This window comes from Stegodyphus dumicola, chromosome 3 (assembly GCF_044657685.1).
Source record: "Stegodyphus dumicola isolate Sdum_Otavi_A_Nest chromosome 3, ASM4465768v1".
Taxonomy (NCBI): domain Eukaryota; kingdom Metazoa; phylum Arthropoda; class Arachnida; order Araneae; family Eresidae; genus Stegodyphus; species Stegodyphus dumicola.
Genome location: NC_140770.1, coordinates 107,772,984 through 107,797,848, shown reverse-complemented (window position 1 = coordinate 107,797,848; position 24,865 = coordinate 107,772,984). Strand labels below are relative to the sequence as shown.

The window sequence follows — 24,865 nt, the reverse complement described above, 5'->3', positions numbered from 1 at the left end:
ATTGCTACAATTAAGAGTAAGCTGTGACTGACTGTCAGTAAAATCAATTAATTTTAAACATGGAATCGAGATGAAGCAGTCCTTGCAGCAATTTATACTGAACGATAAAAAAAAGGGAACAGTACCAGAGAATTCAATTCTTCTCTAAAGCTATCACGAGATTATAAAAAGATTGAGAATGATAAATTGAAGTGTCTGCGACTTGGACTTCAACTTTTATTAGAAAACTTTAAAGAAAAATTACTTTGGAACACGGATAAACTTGTTATCTCTTAATTACATGGCATCTTTCTATTTCCTGTTCTTATTTTTATCTTCAACCTTTTTCTGAACTCTAGATGTCTTTATTCTCCGTTACAGTTGTAAAGAGTCAAGTAAAATATTCTACGACAAAAGCTCTCTTCTGCGAATCAGAACAGAAGTAACTGAACATCAGACAAGGACTTAACTGTAAGTATACAGTTATAAATCTATTCTCTTCTGTGCCAGGTAAACTATTTTTAAGCAGGAAAGTTAGACATTCAGTATAATATGCTTAGTAAGCCTCCTATTCCCTAACAGATCGAATAAGCAAACGTCTGAAATTCGATAAGGTGTGAATTATATAGGAATGAGAGAATTAAAAAGTAGAAAATAAATGACACTTTACAGTTGTACAACATTTTGAGACTTGGAAAAAAGATTAAACGAGCATTCAAACGAAATTAAATAATAATAAAATAATGTTAAAAAAGATTTAAAAAAGATGGATCCGTTATTTCATTGTTTTACTTTACAACATCACTCAAACTTGGCGCAGCAATGAGTAGTAAAGTTAAGAATGTAGATAAACTCATGAAATTAACCAAAAACTATATTCTACTCAATGTTTCGGGTAAAAATATTGTTAAAGCTTCATATACGTATACAGTACACAGTACACATATACAGTACTCTAGACTAAATGTAAACTTCGGAGCAAAAAACTCACTTTTGCTTTAACTAAACTGTAATTATAATTTGCTACACAATCAATACTAAACTATGAACACTCGCTCTTTCCCGCAGACAGGGGAAAAGTCATCCATGCTTTCACATTGTGGGAGGAAAGGAATGAAAAGGAGAATTTTTTTTTACCTTATTTTTTCCCCTCCTTCCAGCATGCCTCCGTGGTATAACAGTAGCACATTCGGCGCGTATTCAAGAGTTCCAGGTTCGAGGTATTGCACATTTTTCGTGTCTTCTGCTTCCCTCCGAAAAAGACCTAATGATTCTAAAAATGGAGCCCGAACTAAAAGGTGGTTGACAATAATTCGTCACTCCCTCGATTTGGCGACTGGGTCTCCTAATCCTCAGTAGCCCTTTAAAAGGGGGGTATATAAGGTATTTTCTCTCTCCTTCCAGCGTGCCTGAATGTGATTTAATGGTAGCACATTTGGCGCATATTCGAGGTGTCCACGTTCGACGTTCGAGTCACGGCAAGGGCACTGTACACTTTTCACGTCTTCTGCTTAAAAAAAATAATTATAATGATTTAACAACTTTTATCAGCTGATCGATTGGCCCACACATTAGCCTTTTCTAATATAAAATTAATCGAAGAAATTTTTCATTTACACGAGAGTAAAACAACACTAAATATTCTCATACATGTATGTATGCGAAGCCATTGATAAATGAATGAATTATCTTTTCTTAACTATGGAGGAAGTACTATATGAAATAACTGTATTATGCAGTTATGGTTTCATGTAATACAAAATAATATTATGTAATACTTTCGGATAGCTTTTGTGTGATTTCAATGATCCTGTGTTAACTTTTTTTTATTCAGCTAAAATCAAGTAACAGCAGCTAGTGGCAGGTAATATAGGATAGTAGGAGTTATGCAATGCATGTTTACTCGTTGCACTGCACATTTTAAAGAAACAGGGCACGGGATCTCCCCATTCACATTACACACCTTATGTCTTTACCACAAGTCCTTAATCTGCCTTTGTTACAGAAAATGTTGGTCGTAGACATATACTTTCAATTACTAAAATATTTTAAATTATGCAAAGATTTGGCATTTTTTGGCATTTTTAAACTTAAAGGAATCAGATTTGTAAAAAATCTTTTAATGCTTCTCGAGTTCCTATAATTATGTTTAGGAATATTTTATATTCGTTATGAAAAGTAAAACAAACAAACAAAAAAATAGACGATAAAAACTGGCGAGATATTTGTTATTAAAATCAGGGATCATATTTAGTAGTCTTCCATAAATTGAAAAGTGAAATGTTTACATATGTACATAATGAAAAATAAAATATTAATTTAGGAAAACGTTTCTGATGTCAAGGGAGTAAGTGACGAGCATTTCTATGCAGATGATTATGAAAAGTATTGATCGCGATACACGTTATTCAAAATAAAGACCTGGTTCACTGAGTCTTATAGACTTTGTGTTCTATAAATCACTCGCATACTTTTAGTATTGGCAAGAAGCCAACTCTTAATATTTTTTGCACTAATGAAAAATGAAAAATCTTTGTAGTCGAACGAAATTTTTGCGCAATTACCACATAATGACTCTAAATTAATAAAATTTTGTAAAGTCCAGTAGATAAACTTCTGTATGAAAACTGGAGTAGCAGGAAACAACACAAGGGAAGGTTAAAGTACCCTTTATTAAATCTTTGAAAATTTACAATGCGTTAACTCGACGCTAACAAACTTCGCCTTTGCTAAAAATCAAATAACGAAACTAAAATTTGAAGATATTAACAAATAATAGAACTAACCTACTCTGTGAGATCCCGTAACTTAAAACCCCCTACGAAACTAGCGGCAGCAAATAAATGCAATTAAGCCACTTGAACCAGCAATAAGCAAACGTATCTACGGCAGAGGTGGCGGCTACAGCCGAACTCTTTCTTTTCTTCTACCGAATCTCGGCTTTTAAATACTTCCTGCAAAGTAGAAATTTGCATTCCTTCACGCGCGCTACAACATTTAACTATTCTGGCACTGACAATTAGGGAAATTAAGACTTATAGGAAAGTTTTTAAAATTAAATTTTAACTTGTTAGTTAAAATAAATATAAATCCCTTCGACTTCATGAAAATATTAATAACGTATAAATTTTGAAAACTTACTTATGTGAAAATTCTCTCGTCATATTATATGTAACAAAATTATAAATTCAAGACACTAGTTAATCACAAAATGGTATTATTGAATTTCATTGAATGGGAAAATATCAACATCGAATTATTCTAATTTATTTATTAACCGACCCTTCAATGCAAACTGAATATGACATCAAAAACTGCAAATTTTGAAAATGAATACCTCAGTCAATTTTTGTCACATGGGGGTCACGCTGTTATGTTTTATTTGTTTATAAGAGTAAATTTTCCTATACATAAGTATAGAGACCGAAATGTATAAAAAGATAGATTTCGTATTTTTTATAAAACTGATTTCTTTAAATTTGAAAATGCCCAAACATGAATATTTGTGCCATTTAAATATATGTCTACGACGGACGGTCACGAGTATAAGGCCAGGTTTCAACAATAAACTCTTTGATGCTTTGGTGCATATTCTTGTGTACGGCAGGAATTAATTCCTTAATCACTTAAGGAATCCCACGTAGGGCCTCGCTTTTGAAGATTCATCATATCTGAATCACCACAGAGCTGAGATTAGAAGGGGTAAAAGATAGTGAGGCGGTCTCACTGGCAGGTGGGAAAATGAGATGAACACTAGTTAAAACTGAGCATTCAATCAGAAGCTTCAGTACAATCATATCATTACAAAATAGCAGTAGAAAAGAAAAAGCAATAAAAAGTTACTTACAGTATATACCACATTAGTCTTGTAATATACCAAATTGTGGAAAATGATGTGAACAAATACAGTAAAATTAAAAGAATTATTAATAGGTAAGCCGTTCACAAACTTCACGTGACACCTTACAGCTGTAAGAACTCACTTTTTCAAGTAGAAAGTGGTAAAGGGCCTGATGTTTTTATCTTCTTCTAGGACTTCATATGTTAGCGTATTTTCAAAGTTTGCAAAATTATTGTAAAAGGCTTTTTCAAAGAATTTTTTATTTACTCTGTGAAGGTAATCCGTGATCTGTATGTAAATTTGCCGTTTATGACGCAATGACAGGAGCTGGTCCTTTAGGAGTGGGTATAATCTTAAGGTGATACACCAAACCATGGTGCTAACTCTTTTAATACACGAAGACGAGGTGAACGAGCGATTTATTGTGACACCTAACTAGACTGCTTGGTTTACTTTTTGAACCTGTTGACCAAAGAGGGTGATGTTGTTGCTAATGTTGTCCTTGGTATGGTATTTTCTGATTATTAATACTTCAGATTTTTCAGACTGTATGTATTTTTTCCATTTTGCACACCAGTCCTCGACTGCAGGGATCTTTTCCTGGAGTTTAGCTAACGCATGGTTGGGTCAGCGAGATTTTACCTGGACAGCCATGTCATCTGCATAACAGGCGAGTAAGGCGTTGTGATCTGTATTGAAATCTGGAAAATCATTGATATAAATTATACATATTATCGAGCCAAGGATCGAGCGCTGGGGCACACCACTGTAGATATTTCTGTTACGGAAAATATAATCTCCTTGCTTGAAAGTCCTATTGTGAAGAAACAAAACGGGTTAGACTATAGCCTCTTGGGCCGCGGGAGTCCTTGTCATGAGCTCCGTTTTGATTACCAGTTAAAGATATTTCCTTCCAGATCAGTGCATAATTTACCTTTAACTGCAGTAATTTGTGTTTTTGATAATTGTACTTAGTATTTATTGAAATCTTGTCTAGCCTAATGTTATGTATGTCGGTCATATTGGTCTCCCCAACACAGCTCTTGTAAAATCTTAGCTTAGCTGCGCAGTGTCAGCCCTTGCGGTTTGGTCTTTTTTCTTATTGCATACCTATAGTCCCACAGAATTGGTACATTGTACAGAGTGCTTAATTGTATAGTATACGCATGTGCAAGCAGCAGCGATCCTACCGACAAATATTGTAATCACCAGTAATTTCTGTTAATAGATCGCAATTGTTATGTCTTACAATGTCCTGTTCTGTATCACCCTTACGTCCACAATAATTTAGTATCAAAACTCAAGTTGTGCATTTAATACTGTACAGTATTATTTTAACTTTCTGTTATCAACGCTTTAATTACTTTCTAATCAATTAATTGTATTTGAAGTGTACTATTATTAAGTGTATATATACTATGTCATGTTGGTTCCCTTAATAGTAACCCTATGGGAGTGTGCCAAATGTTCATATGTTTAATATCTTCCTAAATCAAAAATCGTTTTGCTAAATTATAATAGACACCGTCAATTTTGAATCTGTTGTACAATTTTTAATAATCCCAATTAGTAAACAAATTATTCATTAAATTAAATTCTGTGGTTCTTTCTTCCATAACTGTATCAATGCTAACTCCTATCTAAGCAGTTTTGTCTTTTGCCTGTATGTCGATCCCACCGCAACGCTAGATAATTTGTAAGAAAGTGTATTTCACAGGTTTTTTGCTATATGTTCAATACTTTTGCTGTAATATGTCCTTATTAAAATTATTATTATTACCTTATTATTATTACCTTGTCAATTTAGTATTGATTACCATTTTTAACTAAGTAATTAATTACTGTTTTTAGACAATTGTTTATAGTTTCAGTAATAAAATTGTTTATAGTTTAGTTAGACAATTCTTTATAGTTTATAGTTTCACTAATTGTTTCAGTAGCAAGTAATTTTAAGCAATTCTTGCACTTATCAGCTGATCATGTTATCTCTGCATTTTGTACCATTACCCAAATTTGTATTCTGACTGGTTAACTGAGACGCTTATAACAACTTTTTTCCCTTGTAATTTCTTGTTGACACAAGTTTTAGTGCACTTTCTGTCATTTTACTGCACATTTTAAATTAATTTATGCTCACAATATTTCTTGTTAAAATGTCTCGGTGCCAGCACTAGTAACTCACGTGAATTGAGATTCATTGGGATCTATCCTGTGCTTTCTACAAATAATTTTCCAACGTTGATTACCATTCTTAGCAATAGCTGTGTTTCCAAATTATTCAATACCCTCTTCATGCAATATGTCCACTTCTGACGGTGTACAGGTAGCACAAGGGACTGATTCTAACATCACTGCTAACACCCCAGCACAAAATTGTTCACTGTAGTATATCACTTCATTACTTTCTTCAGACTCTTTGACGTACAGAGAGAAAGTTACCTCTCTATTCTCAGAGTGCGCTCGCATTACTAATTGCAGGACCGCTAAGAGGCGAACGCTTCTTAATTACGCTTAACGACAGGAATTTTATGCAAGCAGCCCTCGAGGCAATACAAACTCTAGCACTTCAAGGACCTTCGGTAGCAACAATAGCTACAAGTACTCAAGACCTCGCACCACAGTCAACGCAGACTACAACCCCAAGCACAGCTCCACTAGCTCCAGTAGTAGCCACACAGGAATTATCCCTACGATCCTTTGCAGAGGTGGTAAGACAGACCCAAAGGCCCAGCCTTATTATCAATCCCACTGGGAAGAAAACTGTTGTGCAACTCAGAAAGGAGTTACAAGAGAAAGCTGCAATCAATAAATTACAAATATCGGTAGAACGTATCTCCTCGCCACCAAAAGGAGGGATAGAGATCTTTTGTAAATCAGCAAAGGATATAGAACAATTAGAAGATAAGTTACATAAAGCGAACTTGGAAATCGATCTGCAAAGAAGACAACGAAGAAAGCCACGCTGCACGATACATAATGTACCAGATAGCATCAAGCCCGAGGAATTCATCGAGGAACTCGCAGCAACAGCCAATATTCCATACAAGGGCATCAAAGCACTGTTTAGACTTCGAGAAAGAAATCCAAAGCATGATAAATGGGTCCTGGAGTGCGACCCATCCATCTTCCACGCTGTCCTTATGGCAAGAAGAGTATTCACAGAATGGCATGCACATACGCCGCTGCTAAAAATGCCAGCAGCTCGGAAACACCCAGGACAAGTGCACGTGCATGTAAGATTTCTGTGCCTTTTGCGCCGGACCACATAATACGAGAGACTTCAGGGCTGAATTACCAGAATGCATCAACTGCCGCGATGCAAACTACCGTCATGGTCCCATGCACAACTGCAGTCATCCAGCCCATGCAACAGAATGGGCAGAGTACCAGCGTGCAGCAGCCTATATCCGCAGCATCACCCAGTACTCATGATAGCATCACACCACGAAATTACGAATGTCAGCTAACATCGAGCATTCAGATCAACAGCGAGACAATCTCAAAAGAAGGACCCATCAAATTCCTTCAAATAAATATGCAGCGTGCTACGGCGACAGTTGCCCAGACGATCCAAATTGCGATAGAAAACAAAATAGATTTCATCTTTGGCCAGGAGCCATATACCAGACAAGGAGTGGCAGCTGGATTTCCATTACAATGGACACACCGGCAGACCCAGAGATCATACTACAACAGCTCCAAAAAGTACTTGCTAACCTGCCGCGTAAGAAAAACCCTGGGCCAGATGGGATGGATTATGCAGTCATCAAAGTTACGATAAAAGCACATCCGACATTATTCGTCACCTACTTCAACAAGCTCCTATCAACCGGGACATTCCCAAAGCCCTACAAGATAGGACAGGTTATTCTATTTCTAAAGAGGAATCGAAACCCAGCAGATGCCACATCCTTTCGTCCCATTTGCTTCTTATCAGCAATGGGTAAAGTACTGGAGAAAATAATTATGAACAGACTGCGCCACCATTTGCATATACATGGCCACCTAAGCCCCAGGCAATACGGGTTTAGGACAGGCACGTCCACGGTCCATGCGCTTTATGATATCAGAGAAGCAATACTAGAGAACCGTCATAGCGACCACCATACAGCCATGATAAGCACTGATCTTAAGAATGCGTTCGCTACACTATGGTGGCCGCCTATCAAACAGGCTCTGCGAAAGGCACAATGACCGAGCAACTAGTATAACATCATATGCAACTGTAAGGATCTTAAGTTTTACTAACGTTTATTTTATTTTAAATCTTTACTATCACTTCTTATTTTCTACTTCCGGCCAGAATTATAAGCGTTAAGGTTTTTATGCAAAGTTTGTCTGGCGAACGCCAAGTATTTAAGTTGTGGCTTTTTGCCAAGCGAGAGAGAGAGGAAGCAGTGAGTCGAAGCAGGCCGCTTACCTTAGAAGTTTTACGCAGTTGCTGGTTGCCTTCCAGGCCAGAGGTTTTAATCCTCTTGATAAATTTAAACGTATTGTAGTGTTCACAGTTCTCTGTACTACATACGCTTCCTGTTATTATAAGGCCAATCTTCCACGTTTATTATTCTAAAGTTAAATTAGAGTTTAGTTTTATTTTTATACTTTTACGTTTTGACCCCAAGTAGCGGGTCTGTGTATTCCGAAGTACGGAAGTTATTGTAAATAGAGAAAAATAAAGGGTTTTGTATACCCTTCTTGTGTATCCTGTCTACTTCCCACAATTAGTGAACATAGCTTTAGTAAGCTCTCTGTTCCGTGTCAGGTCCTTGCATGTTCCCGAAGAAGGTAAGAAGGAACATTGAACCTGATACAACTACCTACAGGATAGAAGACTCCTTGCAATACATAACGCGTAAACATTAGAGCAGGAGTGAACAATATGATGTCCGCAGGGGTCGTGCGCGGCCCACATCTGTGGAATTTGACTTTTAACGAAGTTGTATCAGCAACATGGCCAGCGCACATCCAGATTTACGCATATGCTGATGACGCGGCATTAATAGTAAAAGGTCGGACTAGAGATGAGTTACAAACCAACTGTAACGAGGTATGTCAAATATTCCACGTGCTATGCAATAACTTAAAACTGCAAATTGCAGAACACAAGTCGAAAATTCTGTTAATCCAAAAAAAAAAAAAAAAAAAAAAAGGAGGATCTCTTGTAAGAAGACCCACAATTAAGATCAATGGACAGAGGATACAGATAGTTAAGCAGCTGAAGTATCTGGGTCTAACGTTCGACTATAAGATGACCTGGATTCCACGCATCCAGGACATCAAACTCAGGACAATGTCCATAGCGAAACAGATGCGGCTATTCTATGGTCACAAATGGGTCTAAATCCCCACATTCAAAAGGTTCTTTTCATTACCGTGGTGGAAAAAATCATTACTTACGCAGCTGCTGTTTGGGCTCACCCAATGCAAGGTAGGAAAGTAAAACACCTTTACACCATACAAAGACCCTTTGCATTGGGTATCACCAGAGCTTACCGTACGACCTCCTCAGACGCCATTAACGTGCTCGTTGGCCTCCTTCCTCCACACATTGGTGTCGAAGAGGAGGCAGCAAGACAATTCGTATTGCAACTAAAACGACCAGTTTCCTTTGATGAAGTCAATTACCATCCGGAGGATTACGAAGCCAACAGCTGCCAGTTCAGTGTCCATCCAGCGGTCAAAGGCACGGGAGTAAATATTACCATCAACCCCACTACGACTCACCATCCTGCACAGCACACCATCTACACGGATGGTTCGAAAATTGACGAAAAAGTAGGAAGTGCGTTTGTAGTTATGCAACAAGGTACAATAAAAGACCAATGGAAGGGACAGCTGCGGCAAAATAAAAGCGTATTTCAGGGAGAAGCAGTGGGGATTGCGCAAGCAATTCGGTACTTGCAATCCCACATCATCCGCAACGCTACTATCAAGACCGACAGCCTCTTATCCCTGTATGCAATAGGAAATCCAGACCATCCTTCCGGCATAATATAAGGTATCCAAGAAGACCTGCGGAAACATCCATCTCTCCGTACCAAACTGGAATGGATAAAAGCGCATGCCGGCTACCACGGTAATGAATTGGCAGACTATCTCGTCAAAGAAGCAGCTACAGGACCGACCGATTTACAAATTGACATCCCATCGCCTGTCTCATTCCTGAAGAGGACTCTGCGTTTAAAGGCAATTGGGCTATGGCAGCAGACATGGGACAATAGCGAAACTGGGAGACGGGCTCATTACCTCATCAGCTACGTGGATACCACCAGGAACATTGCTAACATGCATCTGGTCAGGTACATTACGGGTCATGGACCATTTCCAGAATATTTCAACAGATTCGGCATAAGCCATACCAGTCAGTGCACCTGTGGACAGACTGGCTCTCCGGAGCAAATAAAGCAAAGGCACCAGGTCAGACAAATCGGGCTCCTAATGGGCAAACTGGCAGAACTAAATATGGATCTGTGCCAAACTTAGCCAAACTCACAGACTGCCACAAAAGACAAATAGCGATTTAGTGACTGGCACCAGTATCTAATACCTTTGAATAATCTTGAATAATATTGAATGTGTGTACAACACTGATAGTATATACAACTGCATGTATATACAAGCATTATTTAACGAAACTGTATTATGCCAATTATCTGTATTATGTTAATTTACTGAACTGTACAATGGAATTAGCATTATCTGTATCTGCATGTATTTATATCTTCTGTACCTTATATCATTTATTTCGTATCATCCTGTATCATGCAAACTATTCAACACCCTGTATCATGTATTCTGACACCCGCATATATTATCTCGTATTATCCTGTATCATGTAACTTATTCATTCAACTTATCATGCGCCTTGTATCAAGTATCCTGGCATTAGCATAAATTTGTATTTCCAGCACCTAGTATCATATATCTCGCAAAAGCTTAGTTATGTAACTTATTCTGAATCCAGTATCATGTATCCCGGCATCTGCACATATAATCCCGTATCATCTTGTAGCATGTAACATATTCTGCACCATGTATCATGGCCCACCGGTGGCCGAGCGGTAAAGTCGCTGAACACTGGTAGTTCGGTCCGAGGTTCGAATCCCGCGAACGGGCTGGCTGCATGGGCGTTTTCGTGGTTTTCCCCATGTGTAACGTGTATACGAGCCAGTTTCCCTTAGAAAGTCCTCCACGAAGGCATCCCTCCTCTTAGGCAGGTAGCCCTCGAGGCTTTGCCATAATTACACACACACACACACACACGCACCATGTATCATGTATCTTGGATCTTAGTACCTGCCTATATTAGTATCTTCTGCACCTTCTATGATATATCTTGTAACATCCTGCAATACGTAACCTATGTTGTAAAATGTAACCCTGTATGTTTAACAAATATCTCGTATCATCCTGTAATATGTTTCATATATCTTGTGTCATTCTTTAATATTTATTATGCATCATGCATCTTGGTATCTGCTTATATTAGTATCTTCTGCACCTTGTATCATATATCTTGCAACATCCTGCAATACGTAACCTATGTTGTAAAATGTAACCTTGTACGCTTCAACAAATATCTTGTGTAATAATTATCATATATCTCGTATCATCCTTTAACATGTAACCTATTTTGAACCTTCTTATCTTAAGTATGTGTATGTCACCTTATGCATGTCCTTATATTTGTCACCTTACGTATCTACCGCACCTTATGTTCTACGTATCATGCATCCTGGCATCTGCCAATATTTGTATTTTCTGCATATTGTAACATATATCTCACATAACCCTGTATCCTGCACCTTATTTTGCCCCTTCTACCATGTATCCTGCCACTTATATCACTCTGCACCTCATATTATGTACCTTGGCATCTGCATATATCTGTATCCACAGCATCTTGTATCATATATCTCGCAACATCCTGTAACATGTAATTGATTCTGCTCCTATATATTTTATATTCATAAGTATGTGTACGTCGCCCAATGTGTGTCACCTTAGATATGTTCTTATGAATGTTCCCTTATACATCTCATGCACCCCATGTTCCTACGTAAGATGTATTTGGGCATCTGAATATATATGTATCTTCTGCACAGTCTATCTGTAGCCACCGTATGTTCTTAGGTAACATGTATCTAGGCAAGAGATAAAGGTGGACATGGCGCTATACCGATTAACCGTATTGGTAGAGGGATGGTGCCCACGTCCTCCGTCGCATGTCGCTGGTCGCATGTGAAGGAACAAATGAAAAATGAGAACTGTCTCACGAGGGATCTGCATGAGTTGTAAATATAAGTCCTGTATGTCAGACACAGTCAAATGTTTTGGCCACGTCCAGCATCAGGATGGCAGTGCTCATTTATTATGCAAGGCACCTCCTATGAATTCTAAGATGTTAACAAGCTGCGTGGTGGTGGAAAGTCCTTTCCGGAATCCATGTTGTTTGTTAGTTATACTGCTAAGATAATCTTTAATACCACTGTAGATGAATCTTTCTAGTATCTTGCTTAACGATGAAAGTAAGCTGATAGGTCTATAGCTTGCCGGGTCATTGTGCGGTTTACCAGGTTTTTTTATTAGGAAGATTAATGCATATTTCCATGCAACAGAACAACAAACTCTACAGTCCACTCTCGCTACTTAAAGCAGCTGCAGCTTGTTTGCAATGGTCATCTTGCTAGCAAGTGATGTTTGTATCTTTGATTTCAGGACACCCGATTATCTCACTCCGCATTTGGGAGGAGAAATGGGCTAAGAACCATCAGGGGCTTTAGAGGGAACTTAGCGGGTAATGGGGCTCAAAAGACGGCCTTGCGGATAAAAAGATGCTTTGAGGCTAAGTTAAAGAAGAAAAGAGAATTTAGGAGATTGGAAAGGGAGTCTGAGAAAGGCCTCAACTAAAAACCTCAGAAAAGGGGGAGCACCTTCTGCGAGAACTCTGATTGAAAAATTTGCTTCGTCAACAGATCATTATAGTGGATCATCACACTGATCCGTTTATATTATTAATTAAAACAGTTTACAAAATTAGTTTTGTGAAAAGAAAACAGAAAATTTGAATAAAAGAAAAATAATATAAAAAGATAAAAACTGCGCAGATATACATTAAGTGACCTATGATACAGATACTGGCATTTGTAATGGGATCGTGAAGATTGTGACAAATAATGTAATGGATGCCTGGCTGGCATTTAAAGTGCTAAATTGTGTCAACAAGTAAGAAATTATGAAATCCGCTTCCTTGTTGATCAATGCTGCTCTAATCGCTTTCACGCCGTTGAGCGTCGATGGGAACTTCACCAAGGTGTCCAGAGCTGGAAGAGGTGTGGGAAGTAATGAACATCTCTCTTGGAGGGTGCAAGGGCACGTTGTTAAAAAATGGACAGCTTCCCATTAGAACCTGCTAGCTTCCCGTTAGTGCCGCAAGCGAATTTTTATAGGTCTCATAAAAACGTTTAAAATATTGTGCGAACCTCCCTGTGGTTTGTGAAAATTTGATTAAGAACGTGATTCTTCATGAGTCTGGAAGTCGAAACTTTGGGGAAGAAGGGCGTAGGTAGTTCGCCCTGTCTATTCCTCATCCCATCTCTCTTGCCAGATATAAATACGAAGAGGGAAATTCAGGTATTCCTACAAAACAAGAATTATCTTAGTTGCATTTGAATTAGATATTTGAAAGAAGAAGAGACTGATTTAAAAAAAAAATAAAAATAAAAAAAATAAGGTAAGTGTCATTGAATATTAGGCAAAGAAAAGAAACATTTTTCAAAGCGAAATCATATTATTTCTACCATATGGGGAAATCGTTTTTTAGGAATAATAATTAAAAGAATTTTATGCACTAATCTGAGATTTTTTATGGGGCTATCACATTCAGATAAGGTTGACGCAAGAAGAAATTTTTCCAAGAATCGAAATTTTTCTGCTTCCATTGGAATATTCTTAGCTGAAACATGCCCTGGCTATGTTTGCGGAACATTTTGGCAATTGGGGCGAAAATATTTTGCTTGTAACTCTGTCCCACGCAGGTTCCCCCAAGAAACTAGTTTTAAGAAAAGCTGAATTGTCGGAAAAGTGGGTTTTTTTTTTTTTTTTATAGTTTTTAATTTTGTTGATCTCTTGTACAGTTTATTTTTTAATTTCTTGCAAGATTTTGTTTCTCCAAGTTTTTTTTTTTCACTTATAGTGATTGTGCTTATAACAGATTTCCTATCCAGTATAAAGGAAATAATCGGTAATAGCTTTACATTATAAATATCTTAATAGTTAGCCATATCTGCGTTACAAGTGCGTAAAATACTGCAGATATTTTTATAACATTTACTGTAACAAGTCTGAGTACAATACGTGCCAGAAAGGACATTATTCTATGATGTAACCGTTTGAAGAATTGATTAAAATATGTTATTGGAATAGACATCAATATTTTCATGCATTTTTTCAATAAAAAGATTTCTTAAATAACTTCTTTTTGTGCGTGTGTGTGTGAATCTTTATTTTCTTTTGCTAACGTCTGATAATTTATAATGATCATTTTATATTTTAAAAATATTTCATTAATTTTTTGCGATAGGAAAAAGGGTTATACTTTACTACATATATTTATATTTAGTTTATTAATATTTAATTACCTGTTTTATTTGACACAAAAATTACTTCCTTCGGTAACAAAATATTTATTATTTATTATTTTCACAAAGTGTAACGACGTATCAGTTCTTAAGCTCTGAAAAAGATCCTATTTCTTTTTTCTCGAAAACATGCATGTTTTTTATTGCAGCAATGCTTTATTCCCTTTAAAAAAAATACTGCCTTCTAATTAGAATATCAGGTTTGAAATGAAATATTAAATGCGAACAATGGCAGAATAATGAAAATTAGTTTTAGTTTCATTTAATAATAAATTATGCAAATCAATATTAAATTCATTCTGAAATTTACACTTTTATAAAATCTGAAATTGCGTGAATGTATTTCATAACTTCACTTCATCGGAAAAATATTATCTGTTTCGTCATCAAAATCTAAGGTAAATTCTTTCACCTATATTCTAATAAAAAATACATTTTAGGTCATATTAACTATCTAGTAATAATAATCAGTGAAACGTGAAAGTTAGAAATCAAATTTATTCACCAGTTTTCATTTTCTGTATTTTAGAATGCAATAAAAAAGAAAGAAATCTTCCTGGAATAATATATAAGATTTAAGTTTAAAATTAAATTGTGAATTTTATTCTAATTTATAAATCGTAAACAATAACTGAAATAAACAGGGAAAAAAAGGCAAGAGCTAAGTAAATAAATAAACAAAATTTATGAACGAATGAGGAACGGAACCTCGAGCAACCGGTCTTCTGCTGTGATGTCACGATTTCGTGCTCAGGCCTTATAGCCAAAGAACTTCTAAAAAGTTCATAAGTTCATAAGAAATTCAGTTAAGATTTTCGACATTCACGATGACTGTGCTCGCCTGCTGTAATCTCAACCAGTTTTATTTTCTCATTTCTACGAACTCTTCTCTTCTCTTTATTTATTTTTTTTTTTTGTAGTTTTTATTCATATCGTAATGGAGTTGAATATTATTTTTATGCTTTAAATTGTAAAATTCATATTTTTGATTGAATTTGCACGGCCAATCAGACGCTGTCATTGGACCACGTGACAACTGGTCACATCCTTTCCTGCATCTACTACCCTGTCTGCGGACCTAGCTCAAGTACTAGTTTACTTCAGGCTTCCTTAGTGGCAAAGAATCTGCAAGGGATTACAAATTCTTTGCTTAGTGGTACCAACATGATGACGACCGGAACAAGTCGTGCTACTTAGCACGATAATAATTATCGCGACATACAGCGGTACTTGGGAGTTTTTTCTTGTAACTATCTAGAATGTGTTGGTACTGGCCGACCAGAACTACTGGACCGTTCCTGGTTGTTAGACTGCATAACTATTTATTAGGATGTTCAGCCGAGACAAAGTGAGGTCGGCATAGTTATCGAGATTGCCTGAGTCCCTATGTGATATAAATATTGCGAAAGCTTTTATAGGATATGGCACCGGGGACTTATTTACAAACTTATCAAGTTAAACTTCCCCGATCATTGTATCAGACTTATTGCTTCCTATCTTCAAGACAGAATCTTTGCAGTGAAAATTGGCAGTTCTGTTTCTTCCACGAGAAAAATTTTGCCTGGAGTGCCCCAAGGATCTGTACTTTCTCTATATTTATATAACATTTACATTTACGATATTCCTAAGGACCCACAAATTACCACTGCTCTTTTCGCTGATGATACTGCAATTATGACCCAAGCTTCTACTGTTACTGTTGTCCAGCGTCTTCTTCAACATTACCTTAAGCATCTAGAAAATTGGCTCACTCTTTGGAGGATTGCAGTTAATACCGAAAAATCAAAAGCAATAATTTTTCGCAAAGGCCAAACAAATTTCACTCCCCTTAGACCTCTTCTGTTTGATGAAGAAATTGACTGGGTAGACGAAGTCAAATATCTAGGAGTCATTCTTGATAAAAAATTGTCTTTTCAGAAACATCTCAGGGAAACTGTGGAAAAAATTAATATCACACTTGCAACTATGCGCCCACTTCTTGGCAGAAGAAGTCATATATCCGCTTCTAATAAACTCCTCTTATATAAATCTATACTTCGACCAGCATTACTCTATACTAGTCCTGTCTGGGGTCACACTGCCAAAACTCACCTTCAACACATTTAAGTTCTTCGAAACAAAGCACTCAGAGAGATTATCAACGCACCATGGTTCATTCCAAATTCTTATATCTGCCGGGATCTCAAAGTAGATACAATTCAAGATTATATTCAAAAACTTGCCAGAAATTTCTTCTATTCAGTTCTCATTCATCCTAACAACTGCATCAACTCTCTTAGATGTTCTCCATTTCCTAGAGAAAAGCACAAATATCCATCTGACATTCTCCATCCTTAACATTTTTTACTCATACTAGATACTTCAGTTCCCTGATTAGGACCTTCGACCAGAAACTCACCTGTTTCGTCGACTGATGGCGGACACCTGACTTTTACTATCGTCCTTTTACTGATGTTCTTCACGTGATACAGAGTAAAAGGAGGCGCTGCTTTCTGAAACTCAAATTCACTATATGTTCTTAGTATGTGATATAAAAGTGTTCCTGATAGAGTTTAGCAGTCGGCAACAACATATGTGTTTGAAGTCCGCAAGATTCTTCTAACAATGAACCATGTGTCTATGGACATTGTCTAAGTAAAGAAAATCATTTTTATAATTTTGCGATCTCCATGAATACATCCAAATGATAGTTTTGATGAACATTTGCATCTTTGCTGTAATTACGTATTAAAAGATGTTTCACGAACATTTGCATCTTTGCTGTAATTATTAAAAGATGTTTCATGAACCCATATGTTATGGAACTAGTACAGAACTATTTTTTTTTTCAAACTTTTATAATGTTTCACGTTTGTTTCCTAGCTTTAAAAACTGTTAGACTATTTTTTAAAATAAAATCTGACATCTTTAAATTGCTTGTTGATTTTGTTTTCATTTATTTCCCATATTTTGCTTCAATGAAAAATAATATATTATTTTTGGGTCAACAAAAGTAGGTTAAGAGTTTTTTTTTTATGCAACTAAAAAAGTCATTTCTTTGTTTAATTCTAACACAGTAAAGATAAAAACAAGATTATGTATTTAATTTTAGGATCGCAAAGTAAAACAATAAAAATTTATTTTGTTGTTTCAGTTTATTTGAAACAGAATTGGGCTCGTATTTATGCATATAAAAATTAATGTCATTTGATAACTTTGTACAAAGCGGTGAATTTTATTTTACGGAAATAAAAACTTCTTATTTTCAACTGACTTGATTATTTTCAATTTTTTTTTTTTTTTTTTTTTTTTTTTTTTTTTGGAATTAAAAATCTAGGGCTGTGTTTTGCCAGTTTTAGTATTAGGAAACGCTTAAATCTAAGATTTCAGCTTTTTGTGTCACGTTGCGCTGTAGGGATTTATCGTGCACATGCCATTCTGTGTCGTGCGCTTAACATAATTAGCTTATTATCTACCTGGTCAAAAATAGAAAATTTATATTTGACTGATATTGCCATCATTCGTCTGCTACGATCTTCCATTTGTTCAAATTAAAATCTTCTTTCAAAATTCAGTCGTTAACTAATTGAGTGTTTTAAAAGCAATACATTCAATTCATAATAACTTATGTCCTTATATTTTTAATAATGTATGGTTTTTATGCAATTTTCAACACATCTAATTAATGTAATTTATAATATACAAGTGCGTCTAGAAAACTTAAGGAATATATTTTTTTAAACTAATTTCAGCAAACCTCCTGGAAACCTAATATCATTTACTACTGGTGTATCTCAATTTGCTTCTCCTAAAATGTCATCTGCTTACGGACAGAATCTTGGTAGTTAATCGTTTGTTTTGATCCAGTGAACATCTCATATCACGGATTCAAAATCTGAGCAAAACATAACAATAATTTGATCCAGATGACAAACATTTATCCCGATGTTTTTTAAGCATTATTTAGAGAAAAAGCTTAGTATTTTAATTATGATCGTGGACAAAAGGGCAATTCAGTTTACTTGGATTAAAGGAAATTTAGCATGTGTCCGATCCCCCCCCCCCCAGTCCAAAGGGGCTTTATCCCTGAAGGACTATTTCGTTTTGCGGTTTTGCGTTGAATCACTATAAATATCCGTTTCATTTTTCAAACTGTTGCCATCAGATGTTAGAGTCCTGCGTTATACTTGAAGAAAGTAAATAATGAAAAATCTACATAAATGTATGTATATTTCTCGCATTGTGATAAAACAACGGTACATAGAGTATTCGAATTTTGAATGACGTAATCCTACTACGAATATGGGCATGTGGAAGCTCAAATTTGAAATTTGGAATTTGTTTTATTATCGATTTCATATTTTGTAAAACTTTAACGAATTTCTGAGTAACAAACTAAACGATTTGAAAACGAGCAATGGCAACAATCTATGGCGGGGGAGGGGAAACCTTTTTATCTCTAGCGCGCGGAACTGTGTATCGGAAATTCTAAAGATAGGCTCATTTTTAAATTATTTTGCGACATTTATTTAATAAATAAAGGTAACACAAAAAACGTTAAAAAAACGCCCGTTTGAACGTAGTTTAAAATCTGAAACCTTTGAGTTTTTTTTTTTTTTTTTTTTTTTTTTTTTTACTATTATTTTATTTGGATTGGAAAGGGACAATTCCCAAGAATTTTGTTTTTAGAGATGAACTCTAAACGGTGAACGCTGTGTTTTACAAAGAAGTAATGGAAAGACATCTAAAGAGAAATCAGCGTGTTAGGCGTGAAAAAGCTCATTCGGATAACTGGTTACTTACTGCTCGACAACGCGTCGTTGCACAGTTTCATTCTCATTAAGCAGTTTCAGGCAAAGAAAAGCATCACAGTTCTCAGTCACCCAGCTTGTTCACCAGATTTAGTATCTACAGGTTGTTTTTTCTTCCCTGAGTTAAAGAGAGTTCAAGAGTGATTATGTTAATAGCACTGAGGAGATTCAGAAAACTGTAACGTGATATTTAACACAGTATTCAAAAAGATGAGTTTTACGAACGAACCAGGCAGCTGTATGAAAGCGCAAAGCATTTAAAAAATTTGCAAGGACTGTATTTTGAAGTCTAAAAAGTAAGATTTTTTCTTCAATTTTCGATTTCGTACGAACTTGTCTCTACTTAATCTATAATTTTTATAAACATTTGCAGCAATGGCGTGATTAATAAAAAGACGTTTTAAATGCCTTATACTAAATATCTCGGGGCACATTAATTGTTGGCGTGTTTAATAAAGAGTTTGTTATTAAAAAATTATTCAGATTAAATCATTGTTGAATATTCTCATTATTATGAGTTAGCCCAGTTACGGGCGAAACACTCAAAAAAGTATTTATTGAACCTAATTAAAGACTTTATCTAAAGTTTCAAGTTATATTTCGAAACTAAACTCCATACACTGTTACTCAACCTAAGGATAATTCTTTTAATAAATCCATTTTTTAACTTTCTAAAACTCACGTAATTAGAAAAAGAAGCCATCAGATACGCAGAAATGCGATTGCTCGATTACCGTAATGCTAATCTTTCTTTCATTAGGTAAAGAAATGACCAGAAATACCTGACCAATGAATCACAAACGTTAGCTTGGAGCTGAAGGAAAGTCAACATCAATCCGAGCGAATCCACCCTCGCAAACGGGCAGATGTGTTGCTGCGAAAGGTGACGTCACGAGCCCGCATGCGTCACGCGATTTGGCTCCTCCTCCTCGGTATGTCCACACGAACAGGTTTTCTCGCTTTCCTGGTTCAAAGCCATATCAGATGTCGAAGAGCGTGGTGCTGTAGGAGGCGAACTAGCGTGCTTACACATAAATTTTGTTTTTCTTCTCTTCTCGACTCCTTCGGGGTTCTTCAACCTGTCTAACCTTCTCGACAACGGTAAGTTCTGCTGTCTTGATTTCCTTCCAACAGTCTGTTCACGGAATAACTTTTAAATTATTTGATTGGAATATATGTTAACGTTAACTCAACTGAGAAGAATTCATTCCTTCACAACAGTAAACATTAAACGACGGAACATCAACGTTTAGTGTTAGTCTAACAAAGGATGGATGTTACGGTAAATTATAGAAAGGATAATATTTAACATGACACAAATACTTTTCATGTTTGTTTTTTTGTTTACAGTTTACGACAGGATAAACTTGTTTAAACCTCACCCAGACTGTAAACAATTATATTTATACATTAAGAATCGAAGGAAAATGTTAAGAGTTTAGGATAGGAAAAATAAATAAATAAGTAAAATTATTGTATGTGATACGTAGGAAAATAATCTTAAAAAATTGTGAAATATTCTGAATTAAAAGAAATTATAGACTCAGCAGACAAGGTGAAAGAGACTTGATGTATTAAAAAAAGTGAGTGTGTTTATTTAATACTAAAGCAACGTTTTACACCGACACTTTTTTAAAATAACCTAATAGAATACTGATTTACCTTAATTAAAATTCGTTTCCCATGCAAAAGTTCTATTTATATCACACAACGCCAGAGAAATGATAAAAAGTAATATCTTTCACTATAAAATGCAATAATTAAATTAATTATCAGTAAAATTTTACTCAAGGAACAAAAAAATTATAAACTAAATTAAATTTAGAAATAACACAGTCTTTTTTCTACTTATTCTTAGTATCATGTTTACTTAATATAAAGATATCCCTTTGGTTTTGCCTCGTGAATTAAAGTTTCATTTGATGTATTTTATTTATAAATTTCTATCTTATTCCTTGTAAGTTCTCTCTTACGCATAATGGTGGTGATTATGATTTTTTTCTCAATGAAATCACTATTAGAAAATTTAAAAAATTGCTTTGGAAAATTATATTTACTCTTGCCATCATTTCTTCCGTTTATCAGTTTTAGCGGTATATTCAAGGAGTGAGGGCGGGAAGGGGTTGAAAGTAACCTATCAGTGATCGAGTGGATAATACCGCTGAATACTATAATCTGCTAAATATAGGGATAGTCAACCTGGTCCCTACCGCCCACTAGTGAGCGATTTAAGCCTTAATTTATCCGAAGATGCAAGTACATTCTCCGGCGTTCAGCTCTACCCTGTTTCCATATCTTTGCCTTTTCTCTTAAGTTTTGTTCTGTGACTATAACGCGCATAATGGGATTACTGCGTCTTAACAAAACGTGAGGCTGGGAGAAATTTTTTCGAGAAACGGACTTCACTTTTTCCTGTCATTGAAAGTTTTCTAGCCGAAACTGTTTCGCTGGAACTGTTGTCCCGACTAGCTACGCGGGATATAAATATTCTGTCTCTTATAAATGTAAGCAAAGTATAAATAATGAATAAATTTAGCTATATCTATTTCCACTGAGCCTTCACTCAAAGTTTTATATCTGCTTTAGTCCATCCGGTGAATGAGGCGACTACGTGGACTTCTCATACTTTCGCCTAATGTGACTTAGGTAAGTGGCTCGTTCTCTTATGAGGACCTCCAAGGAGGTATACATGCTCTAGTATGTTTTGCCTTAATGAATTAAACATCCTTGGAAGTCGAAAAGTGCGTTTTATATGAACACTCAGAGCTTTCGATATACTAAATATAAACATTTTAGGATAAATTTTATATATTCTGAAATCAGTATTTTAATGTGATTCTGTCATAAAAAACAAACATACATATATAGTGTGGATCTAAAAGCTTCTGACAAACGTAAAGAGCACATGGAGAAATCACTGGAGCCGCCACGATGTGCAAGTTGCACAAAGGTGGCTAATAATTCTGATTATTTACGTGTGTAAAAGTAATGTGAAAAAATGGTTGACTGAAAGAATAATTGCTATTTGTTTATATGCTGTAATTCTGTACACTGAATTTAAAAACGAATTTTTCGTTACAATCCAAATCCCGACCGGAAGAAGTAAAAGTTTTGATCGCCAGAAACATGGTATTGAATATTGGATATTGGAATAACGATAGAGGAATCAATGATATAGATCCACATAATAAATAACCGGTTACTGGGTAACAACGATCGGAAGATTTCAAAGAATTTCCTATACCTAACACACTTGCATCAGTTTATGCAATGTTCGCCGACATTTGCCTTAACCAGTTTCAAGTTGAATAAGGACAACTGAATCCGTTTAACACCGATCAACAACACAGATACCGATCAGCAATAATCAGTGTTCGGATACCTGAGTCTGTGCATTATTAAAATATAAAACGGATATTAATGAGGCAGCGTAACTTCCAGTGATTCATCGATTTCTGCTGTCATTATTTTACTCATTTTTTCGTTATTTCTGCAGTAAAAAATAATTCTGTAGTGATTTGACTTTTACTGTTTTATGCAGAGACAGGCGTAGTTATACTTTACTTGTTTTATTTAATATTTGCTTAGTATGTTATATCCTTGCATTTATTGTTATTTCATTTATCGTAATTATAATATTATTTACTTTCATTTGACTTGCAATAGGATTTGTTTTCTAAAAGGTAAAAAGAAGCGGTTTATGTGTTCGATATTCCTGTGTTATACTGACAGTTCGCTGTACACTGTGTTCACAATAGTCTATCCGGCCTTTAGTTTCGGAACCTTTGGTCGCGAGCATATATACATGTAAGATAAAATTAAATGAATCAGAATTATAATATAAGTAAAAACATTAATTCTTCCTCTCTATTCTAAAATCGTAATAACTTCTTTCACATTATCTTGGATTTATCACAAAACGATGATTTGAAGAGCCGAATTAAATTTTCCATTGAGGTTTCAGGCTGCAGGAAACTATCCTACCGGCTTAATTGTCATAATAAAAACACAAGGAAAAGACGGAACACTGTAGATGCGTGATTAGACCCATATTGAAGACGAATTTTGATTGCGTAGTATTTAAAGAACTTGGCAGTCGAAGCAGTTTTAATTCCATTTTTATTTCCAATTGATATTTGTGGCCACAATCACTTGGCACTCTAGTCGTGCCTTTCAACAGAAGATTTACATTTTTGATATTGTTGGGATAGAAAGCAAGCCAGCGAAATCACATCTTAGCACAGTAGCGAGCAAAAGCTGAAGTGCGTAGTTATGAAAGATGGAAGCACGCGAAGAGAAAAGTTTTGGTTTACAACGACAGTTTCAGTTCTTAATTATTACGTCATCAGAGTTGCGCCGGCCATAGAGTGATCTAGAAATGACGCAATGCAAAGAAGTTATTAAGAAGTTATTACGATTTTAGAATAGAGAGGAAGAATTAATGTTTTTAGTTATATTATAGTTCTGATTCATTTAATTTTATCTTACATACATATATATCAGTTGCTTAAAGTCTTTTAAACAACACAAAAAAATCATGTTTTGTCATCTTTAAAGGCATCAATTTTGTAAAAATTACGAAATCTGTCATTTTATACTTTCTTCCAGTTCATATATTTAGGAAAATTTTAAACGCTTTTAAAAAATTAAAACTTAAAAACTGTGATTCCCGTACGATAAATTTGAACGAGATATGTAATTTCAAAATTTGCGATTTTTAAAGGTCATATTCAATTTGCATAGAGGATTGGCTAATAAATAAATGAGAAGACTTCGAGTTTTTATAATTTTGTTGCATTTTGTATACCGAAAGAGTTTTCATACAAGTAATTTAAAAGTTTTCAAAGTCGAAAAGTACTTTGTTACTGTACTTGGAAATTTTATTACTTTAGCATCATAATAAGATAATCGCACAAAAGTTCATTAAAATATAAATATTTTTAATTTATAATTAATGCAAATAATATTACTAACTAAGTACGGGTCAGTACTGTTGTAGCCTGGCATTGTTTTCTAGAATATAACTTCTAGAAGATTCTGTGATAAAGATCTCTATTTTTAGCGCGGGGTATTCTAGTGGTCAATAGGTTTGTTACTGTAATCTGCATAGAAATGCTCGTGACTTAAATCTCTTAAACATGAGAAATCTTTTCCCAAATTGACATTTTATTTTCGGGTTACATGCACATGCAAGTAGTTTGCTTTCAGTTTATGTAGACTCATAAATAGGACCCTCCCCCCCCGACTTTAATGCAAAAATATTAGCCAAGTTTTGTCAGTGGGAGTCAAACATTTAGTGTTTTACGTTTTATAACGAGTGCAAAATTTTCTTAAATATAAATATAGGAACCGGGAGAATGTATTAAAATTTCGTATTTTAGGGAAAAAAAAAAAAAAAATATTGAAAAAATCTGAAAGCTTTCAGATGTTATAGGGGCGGTTTTTTTTTTTTTTTTTTTTTTTTTTTTTTTAAACGTTTTGTGTGTTGCCTTTATTTATTAAATATCATGTTCTTCGCGCTTAAATCATAAAATTCAGTTCAATAGCAATATCACAAAATAATTTAAGAAGAGCATATCTTTAGAATTTCCGTTACACAGTCTCGCTCGCTGAAC

The 24,865-nt window shown here is 35.3% G+C and overlaps 1 protein-coding gene across 2 annotated transcripts in view; it reads left to right on the top strand.

The window, feature by feature from the left end:
- The first annotated feature begins 20,191 nt into the window (after positions 1-20,191).
- LOC118190855 (carboxypeptidase D-like) overlaps positions 20,192-24,865 on the top strand; it is a 164,044-nt gene continuing 159,370 nt past the window's right edge. For both annotated transcript variants that reach the window (XM_085813148.1, XM_085813149.1), the window contains exon 1: positions 20,192-20,351. The gene's annotated coding sequence lies outside the window, so the exon portion shown is untranslated. The remainder of the gene's footprint in view (positions 20,352-24,865) is intronic.